Consider the following 18,674-nt stretch of genomic DNA (forward strand, 5'->3'; position numbering starts at 1 on the left):
TCTAATATCCTTATCAGGTGTCAGCGTTGATCATATGTAATGAGTACTGCTATTTATTTATTTATTTATGATGTTTTGTATATCGCAAACATGACTCAGATGAGTATCAGAGTGCTTCACACTTTGTAAGGGTAGCATTATTCCGCCATCAAGTGGTTGGGTCTGGAATAGTCTTTTTTTCCCCTTGTTTTGGGCGTTGTCGACCACCATTTGGTGTCAGGTACGTCCCCTGTGTGACGTCAGACGGCGCCCTGGAGGTCGTTGTGCTTGGTAGCCATCTTCGGATTCAATTTTTCCTCTTGTTTTTAGTCTAGTCCTTTAGATGGTGCTTTAGATAACTACTATAACTTGCTTCCCCACCTGATTGAATTCTTTGTAGGGGAGGTGGGTCGCATATGAATCTAGAAATTTCTTCAAGCTGAAAAACTACTCCTATTGGTAAGTAACCATTTCGTTTTTCAGCTTGAACCTTTTTCTGGATTCACTTGCTGTGCATCAGATTACGTAGCTGTTTCTCTCATCTTCGGAAGGCTGTGGTAAGAGGAAGACCTTGCGAACAGGTGTTGAAGTACTTTCGGTCCTATTTGTGCTATCTCAGTCATATTTTCCCGTCGACTTTCAGATTTGAGAAGCGATCTTCATCATGATATTTCTATGCACATGTCTTATGACTCCTTCCTCATCACCTGTGTTACTCACGCTAACGTTATTCATAATACCTTAATTTGGAAAAAGCTGAAGACACCATCCTCATGTCAGTACTTGATGCAGCTGAGACGGAATACAGCATACTTACGTCAGCACCTATCAGTTGTAGTATCCTCAGCTTGCAACAGACACTTACTTTTTGGTGCTAGTTGGAGCCACAATGTCAGACTGAAGGATGGGGGCCGATGGATGATGGTAGTGAAAGAGGACTGATTGACATAGGTCAAGAGGCTGCAGAAAAATAGCCCTAGGTCCTATAAAGACTTTCGTTAAACTCCTAATGGGCTGGATGGGGGTCAGTGGCCTGAAGTTGGTGGACCACACAGGTCTTGCTTGTGTTGCAGGATATGTTTGGAGCTAGAGTGGAGGTCACACAGCTACCTTTTGGTCAGCTGGTTGAGCATGCACTGAAGGCAGTCACATTCTATTAGTTTTTGCTGAATGTGGAGTGAAACCGGAGACAGGTGTTTAATGGATTAAAAGGCCAATTGACGTACGAAATATTGATAAAAAGTTCACATCTTAATTTTGTGGATGTATTAATTTTTGTATTTGTGTACTGCAACATGCTGCCTGATGACTTCTCTAGAACTTGTTCTGTTTGTACTAAATGGTTCGCTTAGGCACCAGAATGGTAATCCTCTTCAAGATGCACAGTGGAAAGTGATGTTTGCAAGGGGATCACACATAGCATGCCATCTTTAATGATGCTGTCCTATCGAAGACTAGACGTCGGTGACCGGACACTGGCTGTAGTCTTGTGAAGTAGTGTATTCCAGTAACCTTCATGGTAGATTTACACCTGGGTTGGAGGCGGCACTCCCCTGTAGTCTCTCCAGTCACCGGATGCCATCTCCTGGAAAAGTTCACCTGTCTTGCTAGGAGGGGTGAAAAAGTTTGTCAGTTTGACTGAATTGTTTGAGCTTTTCAAAGGTTTCCCAGATGAGGTAGCATAGACAATTAACAGGATCAGAGGCCCTTGTAACTGTTGTTTCCGCGACAGCAATATTGTTAATGGCAGGTACACCTGTTTTCTCCTGGAATTGTAGCCATGTTGGCATTGTTATGGATGCATACGATTAGGGAACAGTTTCCAAGGTGTGGGAAGAGTACAAGGAAATAGCCTTATGTGCAGCAGTCTGAGTCCTGCTGTTTAAAGCCAGCAGGACCAGAGGTCTCACCAAGGTCATTCCAGGAGGGAGTTCACAAAATCGGAGACATTGACTGAACGCCTTGGGCACCCATTGTTCTCCATTCCAGTACAGCGGAGATAGCGACCATGACATAAATTAGGTAGTGGTTAAACAATACAGAAGTAGTATGTTGTCCTACTTGCATTATATCTTCTCTAGAAAATATCACATCATATGAGTGATACTGGTCACTGTTTATTTGAAGTGAAGAGAGGCCATGCTTTGCAACAAGGTTTTAGCTGTTGCAGAGATTATCACCAAAAATCTAAAGTACTAGGAATAGTAGGTGAGTGGCATGCACCTTTAGTTGCACTAACACATTAGTAGGAGATATTACTTATTTGCCCGGGGTCCATAGCTCAGCAGTAAGGAACAAGTATACAAAAAAGTGATGGTTGGAATTCTTGAATTAATCTCTGCTGCTGGTAATTACTTAGGCCGCATCCCACTCCATCGTTATGTTGCTCAGGTTCGAATTCCTTAATAAAAACACAAGACAGGAGGTGTTTGGCAAAACAGTTTTGTTTAATTAAACAGTTCGGCTGGGAGAACAGTTACAGGCACAAGGTCTGAGCACTGTCTTTCGTAAATGTTTACATCACACCATAAATGTATCTGGAATCCCATATATGGTGAGGAATGTTGGTTGCTAACTTAGAGTCATAATTTAGTGGCCAAACATTACTACAGGTGGGTCTCGACCTTGTGTGAACACAGTGTGGCCATTGGTGAATGTGTCCAGATGTCTGGCGTGGGGAGTGTGGTGATCACTATGTGTGCTAGGTCTTGTGGCATCTGACTTTATGGTGTTTTTCAAAGCGCGCGTACCCTCTTGGGACACGTGTGCTTTACTGGGGGCAGTCACCCCTGACCATTATGATGTTGCTGAGCATATCTGTGGGATTGATCAAGAGTCTCCTTCCCGCGTGATTGCCTGCCAGCCAGGCACCCTCCCACCTGTGGTTCATCAATCAGGAATCCCAGGCTTAGGTGCAGGGCGTGCCTGACTACATACTTACGTGTCCAGGTAGATGTGAAGTTCGGGACGGAGGGTTCTATTAATAAGTACGATAGTTGATTTTTGTCAATGAGCGCATCAATATCCCTATTAACATTAATTTTGCACACCATTTCACCTCAGTTTGGACCCAGTAGTGTGCAAATCAGGCTTGGTCCTGCTCCAATAGTTCAGCCCGAACTGTTAATCCTGGTCCGCTCTGAACTGGAACTCAACAAGCCCAGGATTGGCTTTGTGCTGATTAGAGGTTCTCAGCTAAGTATAGTTTGGTTCCAGTGACACATTGTGCACGGGTCCCATGTCTGGCATACCCATCCCACTTAAGGCCACACACTAACGTTTTTAAAAAAGGGATGGATCGAATGTTTGAATTAAACTCAGTCACTGGTAATTACTAGGTCAGCGTCCCAGTCCATCGTTATTTTGCACACCAAGTCAGTCAGCTCAGTTTAGATCCAGCTTTTTGCAAAGCGGTCTTGACCCTACAGAAATAGGCATAGGCCAGCCCTAACTGCCAAGTCAGGTCGTCCCTGAATTTCTCCTAATTACGCGACAGCAAGTTATGCGAGTTATGCCCACCCCTACTTGTTATAGAACAATAATCCATCTGGTTTTGCTACCAACAAGCCTCTGGTGATGAAACTCTTACTGACATACACCATTACTTAAGTGACCTGAGGTCTAATCCCAGTTACTTAATTATCATTATCATATTATGTGATACTAGGAATGTCACCAACTGATCGTACCTTGGTTTCCTTATCCATCAAAACTGGGAATGCCTGCAGGTGATTCAGTTTGCAGTGGAGGTACTTACTAATAAACATCATCTCCATTTTGCAAAGAGCTTGAGAAGCCTGGTGGATCCTGCTGGTAGAAATCTTGTGGAAAATGGGGACACACTGTGATTTTTACAGCATAGTTGTTCAAAAAAATTAACTAGTAATCTGTACATTATAGAGACCATTATTAAACTGAATTTATTGCATATGCCAGTCTTGCAGATCTGCTGCAGCCCCCTCAAACATTATGTTCGAGGCATGTGGGCTGCTGAATTCATATCTGTGCATAGATCGCCGCCTAGTTTTGGATCCGGATGATTGCACCTTGTTGTCTTGAAAGAGTCTTCGAAGTATCACGAGATAGGTGAGTCCTCCCCTGGACTACAGTGCGCATGGGCATCCTCTCCATCCTCAGATTGTTTTTTTCCGCCATTGGGTTTGGATGTTATTCCTCTACTCCAACTTCGGAACCGAAACTAAACTTCATTAAAAGGCCAAAAGGCCTTCGACTTCGACGGTATTGTCTATTTCTTAACATAAGCAAACATGTTTATATAGCTGAAATACTTGGAGGCATCTTTATCATGGTTTAGCATCACCTTTGAACCAAGCAAGGGGGCTAAAGGGCAAAACTAAACCTAGAATGACATTTAGCAAGCCATGCAAGGCCACCTTGTGTGGCCTTGTATGGTTTGGTAAATGTAGAGTAATGCAAGTCACTGCCTGGCTTTACTCTGCCCCAGATAGGCGTTCCATGGGCGGAGCGTTGGTGTTCCCACGCATCCACCCATGAATTTTGGTGGATTCCCAGATTTACCATTAGTGGTAGACCTGGGAATGCGTCAAATTTTAAGCCGCCCCAGGGTAGGTATAACAAGGGGAAATATGCATTCTGCAGCACACATAGAAAGAGGAAAAAAGCCTTAGAGAATTGTTTTTGTGCAGGAAGGGTTCTCTTCCTGCGCACAAACAATCCTGCCTACAGCGCAGGCACCCTTGCACCATTGTGCAAGGGTGCCTGCATTGGAGCCAGGCAGGAGTTTGTCGCCAGTGCAGGCAGAGAGTAGGAATGTGCCTTATAATGTTAAATACAGCACATTCTTGTCCTTTTCCTTTCCATGGTGGATTGCTGCAATGCGTTGCATGAATATATGATATAAATCCCGTTTTTGCACAAAAAATAAACAATTGTCCCACATGAGAAGCAGTGCATGAAACTGCATGCCCATTTTTATTCCTTTGCCAGTTCTTACGCCACAAAAAGTGTGAGCCAGGAAATAAAATATCTGGGATAATGTATAGATAAGGGTGCAGCCATCAGTGCCAGATTATTATAAACATGTTGCCAATTGCTTGAATATTCCAGGGAGCTGTTCTAATATCCTGGGGAGCTCCTAATAAGAGAATGCCCTATTTGGCAAACAGCACATCAGGTGTTATTTATTTTTTGTGGCGATTTATGTAGCGTGAACATGACCCGAAGGTATCAGTATTAGAGTGCTTTCCACAAGCACCAGTTGCATTACAACAGGGAACATTCATTTTTGTTAGGCACGGGGAGATTAAGTGATTTACCCTGAATCACAGGATGTTGCTCGTCCTTGCCAGAACTCGAACCCGGTTCCCTAGATTCGAGGTTGACCACCCTAGCCATTAGGCCAACTCCTCTCCCTGTTTGGCCAACTCCTCTGCTTAATATAGAACAAGAATTTGCAATGCAACGGTCTCGGCTTTAGTTAAGCTTAAGCAATTCTGTTTGTAATTAGGTGGATTTTTAGTTTTGCTTTTATTAGTGTTTTTTAAAGTCCCATGTACACAACATGCATATGTGTGCATCTATGTATATGTAAGTATGCATTAATATTGGTATTGATATAGATATGCAGATGTTTATATGTTTATATATTTATGTATATGTACATATATATATATACACACATACATATATCTACGCATATATATGCATGTTATGTTCATGAAAGTGTGAAAAACAATAATAAAGCTAAAGCTAAAAAGCCACCTGATTACAAACAGAATTGCTTTATGTGTAATAAAAGATGAGACCTACTGCATTTTGTGCACTAGTGCCTTTAGGCAAAGAGTAAAGGTTTGGAGTAAGGTTAGGCTGTTTTTGCAGATTGAGTAGTAGAGAGTGAGTAGTACATAGTGAGTAAAGAGTACTAGAGAGTAATAGAGAGTGAGTACTAGAGAGTTAGTAGTGTGATTAGTAGAGTGAGTAGTAGAGAGTGAGCAGTAGAGAGTAGTAGTAGGGAGTAGTATTTAGTAGAGAGTCAGTAGTAGACTTATAGAGAGTAGAGTAGTAGTGAGTTGTAGGCAGTAATAGAGAGTGAGTAGTATAGAGTGAGTAGGAGATAGTGTGTAGGAGATAGCGAGTAGTAGAGTGAGTAGTAGAGATTAATGAAGAGTACTAGATAGTAATAGAGGGTAGTGGAGTGAGTAGTAGATAGTAGAGTGAGTAGTAGATAGTAGATTTAGTAGAGCTAGTAGTAGAGAATGAGTAGTAAAATTGAGTAGAGGTTAGAGAGTAGTAGTTAGAGAGTACTAGAGTGTAGTAGAGTAGTAGAGAGTGGAGAGAGTAATAGAGTGAGTTGTGAGTAGAGTGAGTAGTAGAGAGTATTTAGAGTGTGTAGTAGAGAGTGAATAGAGAGTACTAGAGAGTAGTAGAGAATGAGTAGAGAGGAGTAGAGTGTGAGTAGCAGACAGTAGTATTAGAGAGTGAGTAGTAGAGTGCGTATAGTAGAGTGTGTGGTAGAGTGTGTAGTAGAGTGAGTAGTAGAGATTTCCCCAGTATTGGAACTTTCATAGATTCCCATGCTTTGTATCATTCCCCGTCGTCGGAATGGGAGCCACGGTAAATAAAAAATATCATAACCATAGGTACAAAAGAGAAAATTAGGCCTAGGCCTCATCTCATTTTGTAGCCTATCCACCTCTTTTTGTAAAAGAGACCAAACTATCTGCAACAACCAATCAGAAGAGCCTCACCACATAAAACCCTCCTGAGAGAGCCTCAGATTTTCTACCGCACGTTGTGCTAAGGGAGTCTCCACTGGGCTTTGCTCAGTTTTCTTCAGACAACTTTAATTCAACCCTTTCTTCTTGGAAAATGACTGACAAGGAGAAGAAGGCTTTGTTCAAGGTTTGTGCTACTTGCTCTAAAAAGCGTTTGTTTGTAGATGACAAGCATACAGATTGCATGTATTGCTTGTACCCTGACCACAAAGCTACAGAATGTAAGATATGCAGGACTTTTTCATCAAAGACCTTGAGAGACAGAGAAGGGAGGCTTTTAACCTAGCTTCAAAAGATGAAATCCAGGAAGGACATCTCTTCTAGCGACAGTGAGGAGTCTTCGTCAGCAGCCTCATCAAGAAGATCTGTTAAAAGGGGTAGGTCTTCCCCTTCTACCTCTGCTGAGCCTCCTTCAAAATCCACCCAAAGGATCTCTGACAGGTCTGGTGGTTCGGATCCCCTAAAATCTCCTCACCGAGGTGTAAAGGAGAAAGTGGGTGTGAGTGCTGAGGTGATTTCTTCACAGAAAGGTTCCAAAGTGCCTTCTGTTCCCTCACCATCTTCAGAGAAGTCAAAAGGTTTCAAAAAACCTGCCTCTCTGCCTCAGGAGTCCAAGTCTGTGAAGAAATCCCGCCCGTCGACGGTGACATCCACAGGTACGTCGACGGCGGCGGTGAAAACTCTTCATTCTTCCAGTTTGGCCTCGTCGGCGGGATCGTCGACGATGGCTTCGTCGACGTCTTCGAAACCTTCGATGTCGATGATTGGACTATCTTCTTCGTCGACGAGTTTGGTATCCTCAGTGTCAACGAGGATGACACCGACGGTGGTGTCGACGACGACGAAGACTACGTCGACGACAACTATGGCTATGACGACGACTGCTCTGATCCTGACGTCGAGCTCGTTGATGGTGCCGTCGACGCTGGCTCCTCCGTCGACGAGGAATGATTCTCCGTCGACGACGTCCTCGCCGACGATGCTTCCGTCGACGATGGTTCCGTCGACGATGATTCCGTTGACGATGGTTCCGCCATCTACAATGCTCTCGTCGACGGTCCCTCCTTCAAAAGTGGAAAAGATTAGAATTATTGTGAAAAAACGCCATATCACTCTGGATATGACGTCTCCGCGGAGGGTGACTCCCCTTCCTCCGGCCATACTGTTAGTTGAAGATTGAAAAAAAACTAATTTTGTAGTTCAACTAGCTTTATTTGATCTTACACAAGCTACACAGCCTTACGCCTACAACCCTGGGGCCGGCGGCATGTTCAGCAGTTTAAATTAGAACGGGGAAATCTTTAACAGATTAACACAGCCTTGTGGCCAGCAACCCGGGGGTCCGGCGGCAATTTTAAGTTGTCTCTAGCAGGTATATCACACTCGTGTAGAACATAAGTGATGAAGTATTTTGGTGGAACTAATTTTGTTTGTAGTTAACCTAAAAAAAACACAACAAAAAAACCCCACAAACATTTGATCACTGCACCACAGCATTCTCCCTCCCGTCCCTCATATGACTACAATGTGACCTTGTACAGCGGGGTTCAACCTTTGTCAACCATTTACTCAGGGTCTACCAGGGGTCTCGTTTGTAGATACTCAATTAAATAAAACCAATAGTCTTTGGACCTTGAGCTAGCTGGGAGTACTTCTTCATAGGTCGCCAGTGTGTCCTTGCAGTAGGTTAGATCTTCCAACCAGTGTTGCAGCGTTGGACATCTCGAGCTATTCCAGTGGAGCGAGACTCTACGTTTTGCCATCAACAGTGCTATCACACAGAACTTTCGTTTCCTCGCTCTGATTTGAGGGACCAGGCCCAGCAAGCATCCTCGTATAGTACATTCAATGGGTGTCTCCAACATAACACTCAAGGCCTCAGTTACCTGAACCCAGTAGTTGGCAATTTTTGCGCAGTGCCAGGCCAGATGGATAAAATCCGCCCCTTCCATTTTACACCTTTTGCATCTGGAGTCTGCACACAGACCGTATTTATAGAGTCTTTGTGGTGTGTAATACATTTGGTGCAGATATTTGTAATGGATTATTCGTAGATTACCATTCGGAGTTAGCATGTTAGTCAGCATACAGGCTGTGGACCATTCATCTGTGGTTATCTGTTCAATCATGACATAGTTCAATTTTTGTCTCATTTTCTCAGTGTTCCCTGCTATATCCTCCTGTAGTCTAGTGTATAGTCTAGATACCATGTGCGCTGCAGTAGGTGCCGTTATTATGAATTGCAATGAGGTCATTTGTTGTGGTTCTGCTGGGTATGTTGTGTACAGCTCTTTCAGCGCCCTTTGCAGCCTGTAGTATGTGAAATAAATAGCAGTGTTGGGTTACTTATATAGCTCAACTTCTCCAGCGATTTAAATTGGCCCTCCTCATATAGATCGCCCATTGTATCTATCCCGGCTTGTTTCAGTAGTCCCATGCCCACTTCCTCTTGTGTGACCGAAAGCTCCGGGTGATGTGTCAATGGTAGAGCTGGTGCATACAATGGCAGCTTTCCCGCTTTCTTGCCCATTAGATACCAGGCTGTGTTCGTTGCGTCGATAGTGTTTATGTCGCGAGAGTGTAACAGCGGTCTTTTGTGTGGTAGTATGGCCGATAGGGGAATAGGCTGAGCATCACCTGTTTCAACTGCCACATGTGACATGAACGGCTCTTCATGATACCAGTAATGTGCAAATTATGCTTGTGCACATAGATAGTACAGGAAAAAATCTGGTACCTTAAACCCTCCCTGCGCGTAGGGCAACGTTAGCGTTTGCAATTCCAGTCTAGCCTGGTTACCCACCCAAATGAGACGGAGTACCAATTTATTTATATTGCGGAACACTTTCGTCGGCGGCTTAATAGAAATATTATTAAATAGATAAAGAAATTTGGGTAGCAGTACCATTTTTACTTTGGCAGCTCTGTCCGCTGAGAGTGGTAACTTGTTTCAGCGATTTATTTTCTCCTCTAAATCTGATATGACCCTCCCATAATTTGTTCGGATGACCAGTTCAGGGTCTCTGTGGTACCAGATGCCCAAATAGCGCGTGGGTTCTTCTCGCCATTCTAGCGGGTAATGCAGTGCAAATGGGGTGTTGCTGTCTGTCAGCGCTATTATTTGTGATTTTGACCAGTTAATCTGCAGGCCTGAGTGTTGTCCGAATTTTATGTACTCACGTAGCAGGGGGTTAAGATTTTGGTCTGGGTCTTTTACATACAGTACCATGTCGTCCGCATAGAGGGATATGTGTAGGGGTCGTGTGGGGAATTGGAGGGCAGAATAATGATGATGTTGCCTAATTTTCCATGCGAGTGGCTCTAGCACCAGCGCAAATAGCATTGGGGACAGGGGACATCCCTGCCTGGTTCCTCTATCTATCTTGATCGGGTCTGAGACATATCCATTCACTTTTATGCGGGCCGCGAGGTCAGTGTATAGCATTTTTATCCATTGCATAAACATTATTGGAAAGCCCATACGCTGAAGAGCTGCGTGCAGATATGCCCATTCAATCGTGTCAAAGGCCTTGGCAGCATCTAATAAAACCGCCGCTGCTCTGGTCTCAGGCTTTAGGTAATGAGATAATGCGAAAAGCGTTTGTGTATTGTGCGTTGTGGATCTGTCCGGTATGAAGCCAGATTGATCCGGCCTTATCAGCAACGGCATCAGTGGCTTGAGCCGTGCCGCGAGGAGGCTCGCGATGATCTTGGTGTCGACGTTAATAAGTGATAATGGCCTGTACGAATCGCAGTATTCTTGATCCTTACCCAGCTTTAGCAGAGCAACAAGCATCGCTTCTCTCAGAGACGCTGGGAGTATCTGCCTTTCATGGGCCTCTCCGTACACTCTTACAAAGTGTGGTGCTAATATGTCTGCGAATGCCTTATAAAATTCGCCCGTAAAGCCGTCTGGGCCTGGTGCTTTGCCATTAGGGAGGGCTTTAATGGTGTCAGTGACTTCCTCAATCATGACAGGGCGGGACAAGTATGCTCTATGTGCATCTGATAACCATGCTATTTCCACGTCCGCCATATATTCCAGTATATCGGCTGTCGACACACTTAGGTGGGATTCGTACAATTGGCCATATGTTATTTGGAATTCGTGCAGTATGCCCTTCATGTCATATCTAATCGTGCCTACCGAATCCTTTATCGTGTGAATGTGTTGTGGGGCATGCCCTGAGCATATCTTTTGAGCTAGGGCCCTCCCAGGTCTGCCACCTTCTCCGTATGCCCTCGCTATCCCACGCTTCGAAACATAGTTTAGTTCATCAGCGGCATACTCCTGGTATTCTAACAGGGTCGTTTTTACATCCCCTAATATATTGGAGTCCCTAGTTTGTGCATACCTTCGCTCCAGTTGACTTAATTTAGTTTCCCTAATATTCAATTGCTGTCTGATGTCTTTAAGGATTCCCGCTGTGGTACTAATGCATTTACCCCTTATTGTCGCCTTGAATGCGTCCCAAAGTAGCCTCTGATCCTCCGTAGTGGGAGCATTAAGTTCGAAATATTCTACTATTGCTGTGTGAATGGTGTCAGTGTATGCAGAGTCCAGAAGTGCTGTGGCATTGAACCTCCAGGTGAATGGGGGGGTGTAGTGTGGCAGTTGCAAAGAGAGCAACACCGGGCTATGGTCCGATAGTGTGCGTGGTAAGTGCTTAATGGAGGAAGTCCATAGTGATATCTCGCCTGATCCCAGCCAATAGTCAATTCTCGAACAGCTGTTGTGCACTGCGGTTATGTGTGTGGCTTCTAATTGACCTGGATAACGTGCCCTCCAAAGGTCGATTAGACGTAGATCAGTTATTGCATCCTGCAGCTCAGCTAATGCCCTTTTGTGTGGTTCCGCAGTATTTGGAGAGCGGTCTAGTCCATCTCTTAGTGCAATATCAAAGTCGCTTTCCCATATTAAGTTCCCTACATGGATTTCAGAGATAGCGTGCCATAGTTTAGTGTAAAACCCCGGGTTGTCCGTGTTTGGACCATAAGTGTTTATTAGTGCTATATTTTGATTCCGAAGAAAGCCAATCACTATAACATATCTGCCCTCCGTGTCCTTTAGCACCTTTGAGATCTTAAAGTTAACACCTTTCGTATAAGAATACTGACACCACGCGCGTACGAGGAGTAATGTTTGAGGTGTAAACTGCCTCAGCCCATATTTTACCTAGTGTGGCTGGCGCGGTAGGTGCAATGTGCGTCTCTTGAAGAAATGCAATGTCTACCTGGAGTCTGTAAAGTATGCGAAAATTTGGCGGATTTTCTTGAGGTTATTCAGGCCCCTCACGTTCCAGGTGATTAGGTTCAGCTTAGCTGCTTTCACCCCCTCAGAAAGTTACATGTTTATATCGCATCCTCTTGAAGCCCCATGGCTTAAACCGGATGTACCATGTTACAACGCATACCTTTACAACTACCTACTATTACAACGCGGCCATTACAACGCATACCATTACAACGCATAGCGCTTTGAGGTGCTGGATAGTGGTAAGTATAATTTACTATTCTAACTCCAGTCCCCGTGGACACTAGGGAAGGTGTTGGATAGTAAATTATACTTATTCCCTATCCTAGAGCGCCCCCTAGCGCAATGCGTTGTAATGGTATGCGTTGTAAAAGTTGCGTTGTAATAGTAGGTAGTTGTAAAAGTTGCGTTGTAACAGGTGTATACCCTTAAACCTCATGTGAGTTGTCAGAGTATCTAGAACAAGGAAATCAGCTACGTCGCAATTCCTATGTGAACTGGAGTTTGCAATGCGTCTCAGGGACAGTGATCTATAAATAACATTCCCAAAGATCCCCACCCACCCACCTCCCACTTCAGCAACCCAACCCTGCCAAAGCCATATTCCTGATTCAACCAAACTGTAGAACAACTTTATGTTGGGGAACACCCTCCTAGGGGGTCCACTAGGTGCGCACATCTCCACCCACATTGTGGATGTGGACGGGCGCTCTGTCACAATCAACAAACGTGTACATAGTGCTGCAAATGTAAGTGCCTTCAGTTCTTTTGTCACTGATCAACAGATCGCAAGACCTCTGAACTGTCAGTAGTGTAGTCTTAACTGGCATTTTTATCAGGGAGTCATCCCGCCCTCCACAGTTTATGGTGAAGCGATTTCAGTATAGAGTCACATCTTGTCTGCCCATTAATCTAAGACAGTTCATATAGTGGCTACGCCCTCAGCGCGGTAATGGCTATAGTTAAGTGGCCGCAGGGCAATGCATTATGGCCTGTTGAATTTTCGAAGTATTACACCAGCCATCTGTACAAATAGTCCACGTTTCAGCTGTCGTGTGGGTGCTGGAACTTTGTGAGAATCGGCCTTAGTGCAGATTGCCCAATTATTACCCCTGTGTACAACGTACAGTTTTTAAGGTAGTATAATATCTGCTATGGGGTCTTTACATAAGAAAGTGTCAGAGTCTCAGACCCTTCTGGTTTAACAATGATACTTCATTACCTGACCAGGGCCGCTCAGTCCCCGTCGCCTTGCTGCTCCTCCCGTCCTGACGTTCGCCTCCGCCTGCCTGGCCTTTTGATATATTCATGAGCCGCCTGCGGCGTGGGAAGAACTGTGGGATGTCCTGTATGAGTTACCTTGAGTTTTGCCGGGTAGAGCATGGAATATTCTATTCCCAAATCCCGCAGCTTCTTTTTCGCCGATTGTTATTCTTTGCGGGCAAATTAGACAGCCATGGTGTGATCCAGGTAGAATTCTAGTTTGTTTCCTTGGTGAGTGATGTCCCCCTTTTCACGTGCCCGCCTGAGGACCGTATCTCTGTCTCTGTAATTCAGCAGACGAGCTATGATGATGCGCGGTGGAGCCCCCGGCTTTGGGCGTGGCGCAATTGAGCGATGAGCACGCTCCACCAGGAACACCGACGAGAACGCCTCTGCCCCAAAAAGTTATTTAAGGAGATCTTCCACGTAATGCTCCATTTTACCCGTGTTCGTTGATTCCGGAAGACCTGCTATGCGAACATTATTGCGGCGGGACCTCGCTTCCAAATCCTCCATCTTGTTACGTAGCGCTTCCAACACTTTCTCGATGGTGGCGCAGTTCTTAGTGTTGGTACTGGAGACGTCTTCGACCGCCGATATTCTCGTTTCCGCTTCTACTAGCCGTTCTCCATGTTTGTCCATTTTTGCGGCCATATGGTCAACTCTTTGCGTTGGAGTATCTAGTTTCCGGTTCATTTCTTGCAGGCTGTTCTGTATGGCACATAGCACACCTTTCATGTCAGCACCTTAGTCGGTGTCGTTGTCCCCTTCCGCCTCTGACACATTAGCAGTTCCCTTGGTCTGCTTTTTCGCTTCGAATTGTAGTTTTGTTTGCTGCTTCTCCGGTTTGCCCATCTTGCCTGCCGCGCCTGGTGTACCGCAGCTTGCACGTGGGGCAGTGTGGACAGCGTGCCCCCTACTAGTCGCCGTGTTCATCCGGTGGCAGCAGGGTTACAGGAACTGAGTCGTAGTTATGCTGGCATTAATGTCAGGGTCAATGGGACACTAGGCAGCCCTCCTCAGCAGGACGTCCCTCAGCAGTAATCCAGACAATTAGCAGCTCGCGTCTACACATCCACACCAGTATTGTTGTCTGCAGTATCCAGCAGTACGATCACAAAGCACTTCACAGGCAGCTTTCATCTATTTACCCCCTTTCACCGGCCCTACAGCCACCCGGCGCACATCAGCATGTTGCAGTGCACGAGCCCGCAGTCAAACGCAGGTATTATTCAATTGGCGGCGGGGATTCCCTTCCCTGCTTTGTGCTCGTTAGGCAGCCCCTCCACATGTGTTGGTCTAGGCCTGTTTCATATTGCCCGCAGATCACCTCCTCACCTTCAGCAGATGCGTATTTAGTAGTCCTCCGTGCAGCTCACTGTGTTCGCATTTAGACGCCGCCACTACCTTGATATCTACTTTCATTCCGGAGTCTGAGGCGCTGTGTATACTTGTACTCTGCAAGGCTCCTGTCTCCGCCGATCATGTGTGCAAGGCAGTAGTCATCGTATCGTAGCTCTGCATGCAGATGCTCCCCACAGCCCCAGACAACACACCGGGAGATCAGATGTCGGCGCAGGGCCGCAATAATGGTAGCACACCGATCAGATAGCGTAAATACATGAGTGTAGAGTCTGCTACAGGCAGAACGCGCGCTCAGACAGTTTGCGTTCCACCAAAGCCGGCATTTTGTGCATTATCGGTGCTCCCTGGAACGCAATGCATATATCACTCACAGACCCCAGCATACTCTGTTTGAAGCCAGTTGTTCACTTCCGCAGCCCCTCCGATCCTCCGTGAGTCCCGAGTGAGCCCGCGAGGGCATAGTTCAGAGTCCTTGGAGGCTCGTTGCTGTTCCTGTTTAATTTCGCGGGCGCCGCCATTTTGAAACTCTGGCCGCAGTTCGCACTTTTCAGGCCCGTAATTCCGATTTTAGGCAATTTTGGGCTTTAGAAACATCCGCTGGCCATGGAGTATGTATTCCGAAGCCTCATATCGCAAAGCCAGTGCATTATATCTCTAGCAGCACTGCGGTATCTGCAGCAACAGTCTCCCGTCCGGCGGAGCTGCCTCAGGAGTCAGCCATCCTGCAGTGCACCCTCTAGCGCCCCCCCCCTCCCCCCACAGTTGGATGAAGATAATTCAGAGGAGGAGGATGAAGAGGATAATGAAGATCCTTATAGAGTGGCTTACAGTCTGTCACAACTCCATGTGAAATGTCAGGACTCTGATTCTGATGGTTATTATGAGGGGGAACTGCGTCAATCTCCACCTAGACAGCAGATTCCACAACAAGTTCCGCAGGGTATGGTTGCCATGCCTTTATCACTCATATCGGACCTGCAAATGATGCTAACGGACTATAGGAAGAGGTTTCCTTCACAGGCTCCGGAGTCCATTCAGGTGCCTCCTCAATCTTTACCACCATCCTCTACGGCAGTGGTGCAGCCGCAATCTCAAGAGCAGGAGGAAGTTCGGCAGCCACCTGTACAGGTTCAGACCATTCAAGATACTGATGATGATGATGATTTTCCAGATGCAGGCAGAGACGATCCAGGAGTCTCTCATCCTGACAAAGAATAGGACGATTATCTCATCCAAGATCCTTCCTCTCCTTCTCCAGATCCAGTGGATTTGCCACCTGTCGATATAGGTGGGTTCCATAAACTTATGTAGAGAGCTTCTAGGCGCTTTGGCCTTCCAGTGCCTACGGTGCATACCGACTGCTTCCTTTATGATCTCAAGGAACCATATCAAAGATCTGTCCGCTCGATCCCTATAGTCGACCATGTTTGGACTGAGGGACTGAAAGCGATGCAGTCCCCTGCTACCGTAATTCCTGTCTTGCCTCGACTGGTAAAAAAGTATAAAGCTCCGGATGGAAGTCCAGCATGTTTGGTTGGTCAGCCAAAACCGGACTCAGTGATCTCGCAAGCAGCTCAAAGGAAGTCTAAAAACCCGGCAGCCCCTCTTGCTTCTCCACCAGACAAGGAAGGGAGCCGCTTGGATAATGTAGGGAAGAGATTCTTCTCTATGTCCAGTCTTCTAGTTCGTGCCCCCAATGCACTTGCAATTTTAGGCCGTTATGACCGCCAATTGTGGTGTGATATGACTCCATTCTTGGATCATCTACCAGAGGCTGTTAAAGTTGAGGCACGGAAGATCTTAGAGGAAGGAGAACGAACCCCTGCAGAAGTGATTGACTGCTCGATGGACATAGCTACAACTGCGTTCAGAGCTCTGGCAGCTTCGGCGGTCCTCAGAAGGCAAGGATGGCTTCGGGCTACTTGATTCCACCCGGAAGTACAGAACAAAATATTGGACATGCCCTTTGATGGTGATATGCTTTTCGGAAAGCACCATGAGGATGCCTTGCAGGAGATAAAGAAGGACACTGAAACACCCAAGTCCTTGGGTAACCTCCAATATCGTAAAACGCCTTTCCGAGGAGCGAGGGGGAGAGGTTATAACAACAGCAGAGGAGGATACCAGCAACGTTACTCCTCTTACTCTCAGTCCTCACAATCCTACAGGCCACAATATTCGCAGAGGCAAGGACAATCTGCCTCTTTCTCTCGCCAACAAGGGAAACCCCGGCAGGGTCGCCAGGGTAGGGACAACTCAAAGCGACAATAGCGGCCTCCTGGCTCTGTCTACTGTTCCTACCCCTCCAATACTATCGGAGGGGGGCAGGATTTCTTATTGTCTGAAAAGCTGGAGAAATATAACATCAGACCAGTGGGTCTTGAATATCATTCGGAGTGGCCACACCTTGGAGTTCCAACATCTTCCTCCAATCGTAGCTCCTGGTGCCAGCAGCGTAAAACATCCTCGACTGCTACGTCTCGAAGCCCACCAACTCTACATCAAGGGGGCAATAGAGCCGGTCTCTCACTCTCAGAGAGGGAGAGGCTTTTATTCCAGGTTTTTTCTGGTACGCAAGACAAAAGACAAATGGCGTCCAATTTTAGATCCAAGAGAGCTCAACACCTATCTCATAAAGCTCTCATTCAGGATGGTCACTCTTCAAGATATTCTACGTCTTCTGAATCCAGGAGACTACATGGCGACACTGGACTAACAGGACACATACTTCCACGTCCCGATCCATCCGGCTCACAGGCAATACCTTCGCTTTACAGTGGGCAAGAGCCACTTTCAATTCAAGGTGCTTCCTTTTGGCCTGAAGTCGGCACCACAGATATTTACCAAGGTTCTGGCACCCGTGGCTGCATTCCTCAGGAAGCAAACTCTAGAAGTCTTTCCCTACCTAGACGATTGGCTTATAAAGGCACCATCTTTTCAAGCAGCTTCCAAGGTGGTTTCACATTGCATCCAACTTTTCAACAGCTTGGGTCTTCAGCTCAACATAGAGAAATCAGTCCTTCAACCAGCCAGGTCTGTAAGGTTTCTAGGCTCTATTCTGGACACCAGACGCTGCAAAGCTTTCCCAACGGAGGAGCGTCAACACAAGCTCATGCAATCAGCTCGTCTATTGCAGAAAAAGAAGACACTGTCGGTACGACTCTACAAGTCCCTGCTAGGATCAATCTCATCCTGCATACCATTAATTCTGCACTGCAGACTTCACATTCGGCCGCTGCAGGAACAGCTGGACAAGCAATGGTACCAGGCGGAGGGCACCTTCGAGGACAGGATAATGGTAACCCCAGCAATGAGAGACGCATGCAGCTGGTGGCTGGTACGAGAGAACATCTCAAAAGGTTTAACCTTCACGCTCCCTCCATATCCAATGGTTTTGACGACAGAAGCTCACTAGAAGGCTGGGGAGCAGTTCTGCAGAATTTACATGTGAGTGGTCATAGGAACCCAAGACAGCGGAAGTTCCACATCAATCTTTTGGAACTGATGGCTATTCGCTTGGCTCTTCAAGCTTTTCTGCCGAGAGTTCAAGATCATACAGTGCTGGTCCGCACAGACAACACGATGGCCATGCATTATATCAACAAACAAGGAGGAACCAGATCTCAAGCTCTTTCAAAGGAAGCTCAGAGAATTTGGGACTGGGCTATTCTTCACAACATTACGCTGTCAGCAGAACACCTCGCGGGCACGCTCAATATAAAAGCGGACGCTCTCAGCCGCCAGAAGTCACTCACTCACGAATGGGAATTGGACCAATCCATCCTCAACGAAGTCTTCACGGTCTGGGGGATCCCGACCATAGACCTGTTTGCGACCCCGGAGAACGCCAAATGCCAACTTTACGCAAGCAGGGATCACCATCAGGGATCCTTGGGGAATGCGCTTTCGATTGCTTAGTACTGCGCATTTCTCTACGCCTTTCCTCCAATTCCCCTAATTCCGAAAGTAATCAGGAAGATCAAAGCAGAACCGTGCACAGAGATCTTGATTGCACCAGCGTGGCCCGACAGTTCTGGTACACGGAACTCCTCCTACTG

The 18,674-nt window shown here is 46.2% G+C and overlaps 1 protein-coding gene across 1 annotated transcript in view; it reads left to right on the forward strand.

Annotated features, from left to right (window-relative positions):
- The window catches only part of SLC30A3 (solute carrier family 30 member 3), a 259,788-nt gene that overhangs the window by 43,542 nt on the left and 197,572 nt on the right, over nucleotides 1–18,674 (forward strand). The window lies entirely within an intron of this gene.

This window comes from Lissotriton vulgaris, chromosome 6 (genome assembly GCF_964263255.1).
Source record: "Lissotriton vulgaris chromosome 6, aLisVul1.2, whole genome shotgun sequence".
NCBI classification, from domain to species: domain Eukaryota; kingdom Metazoa; phylum Chordata; class Amphibia; order Caudata; family Salamandridae; genus Lissotriton; species Lissotriton vulgaris.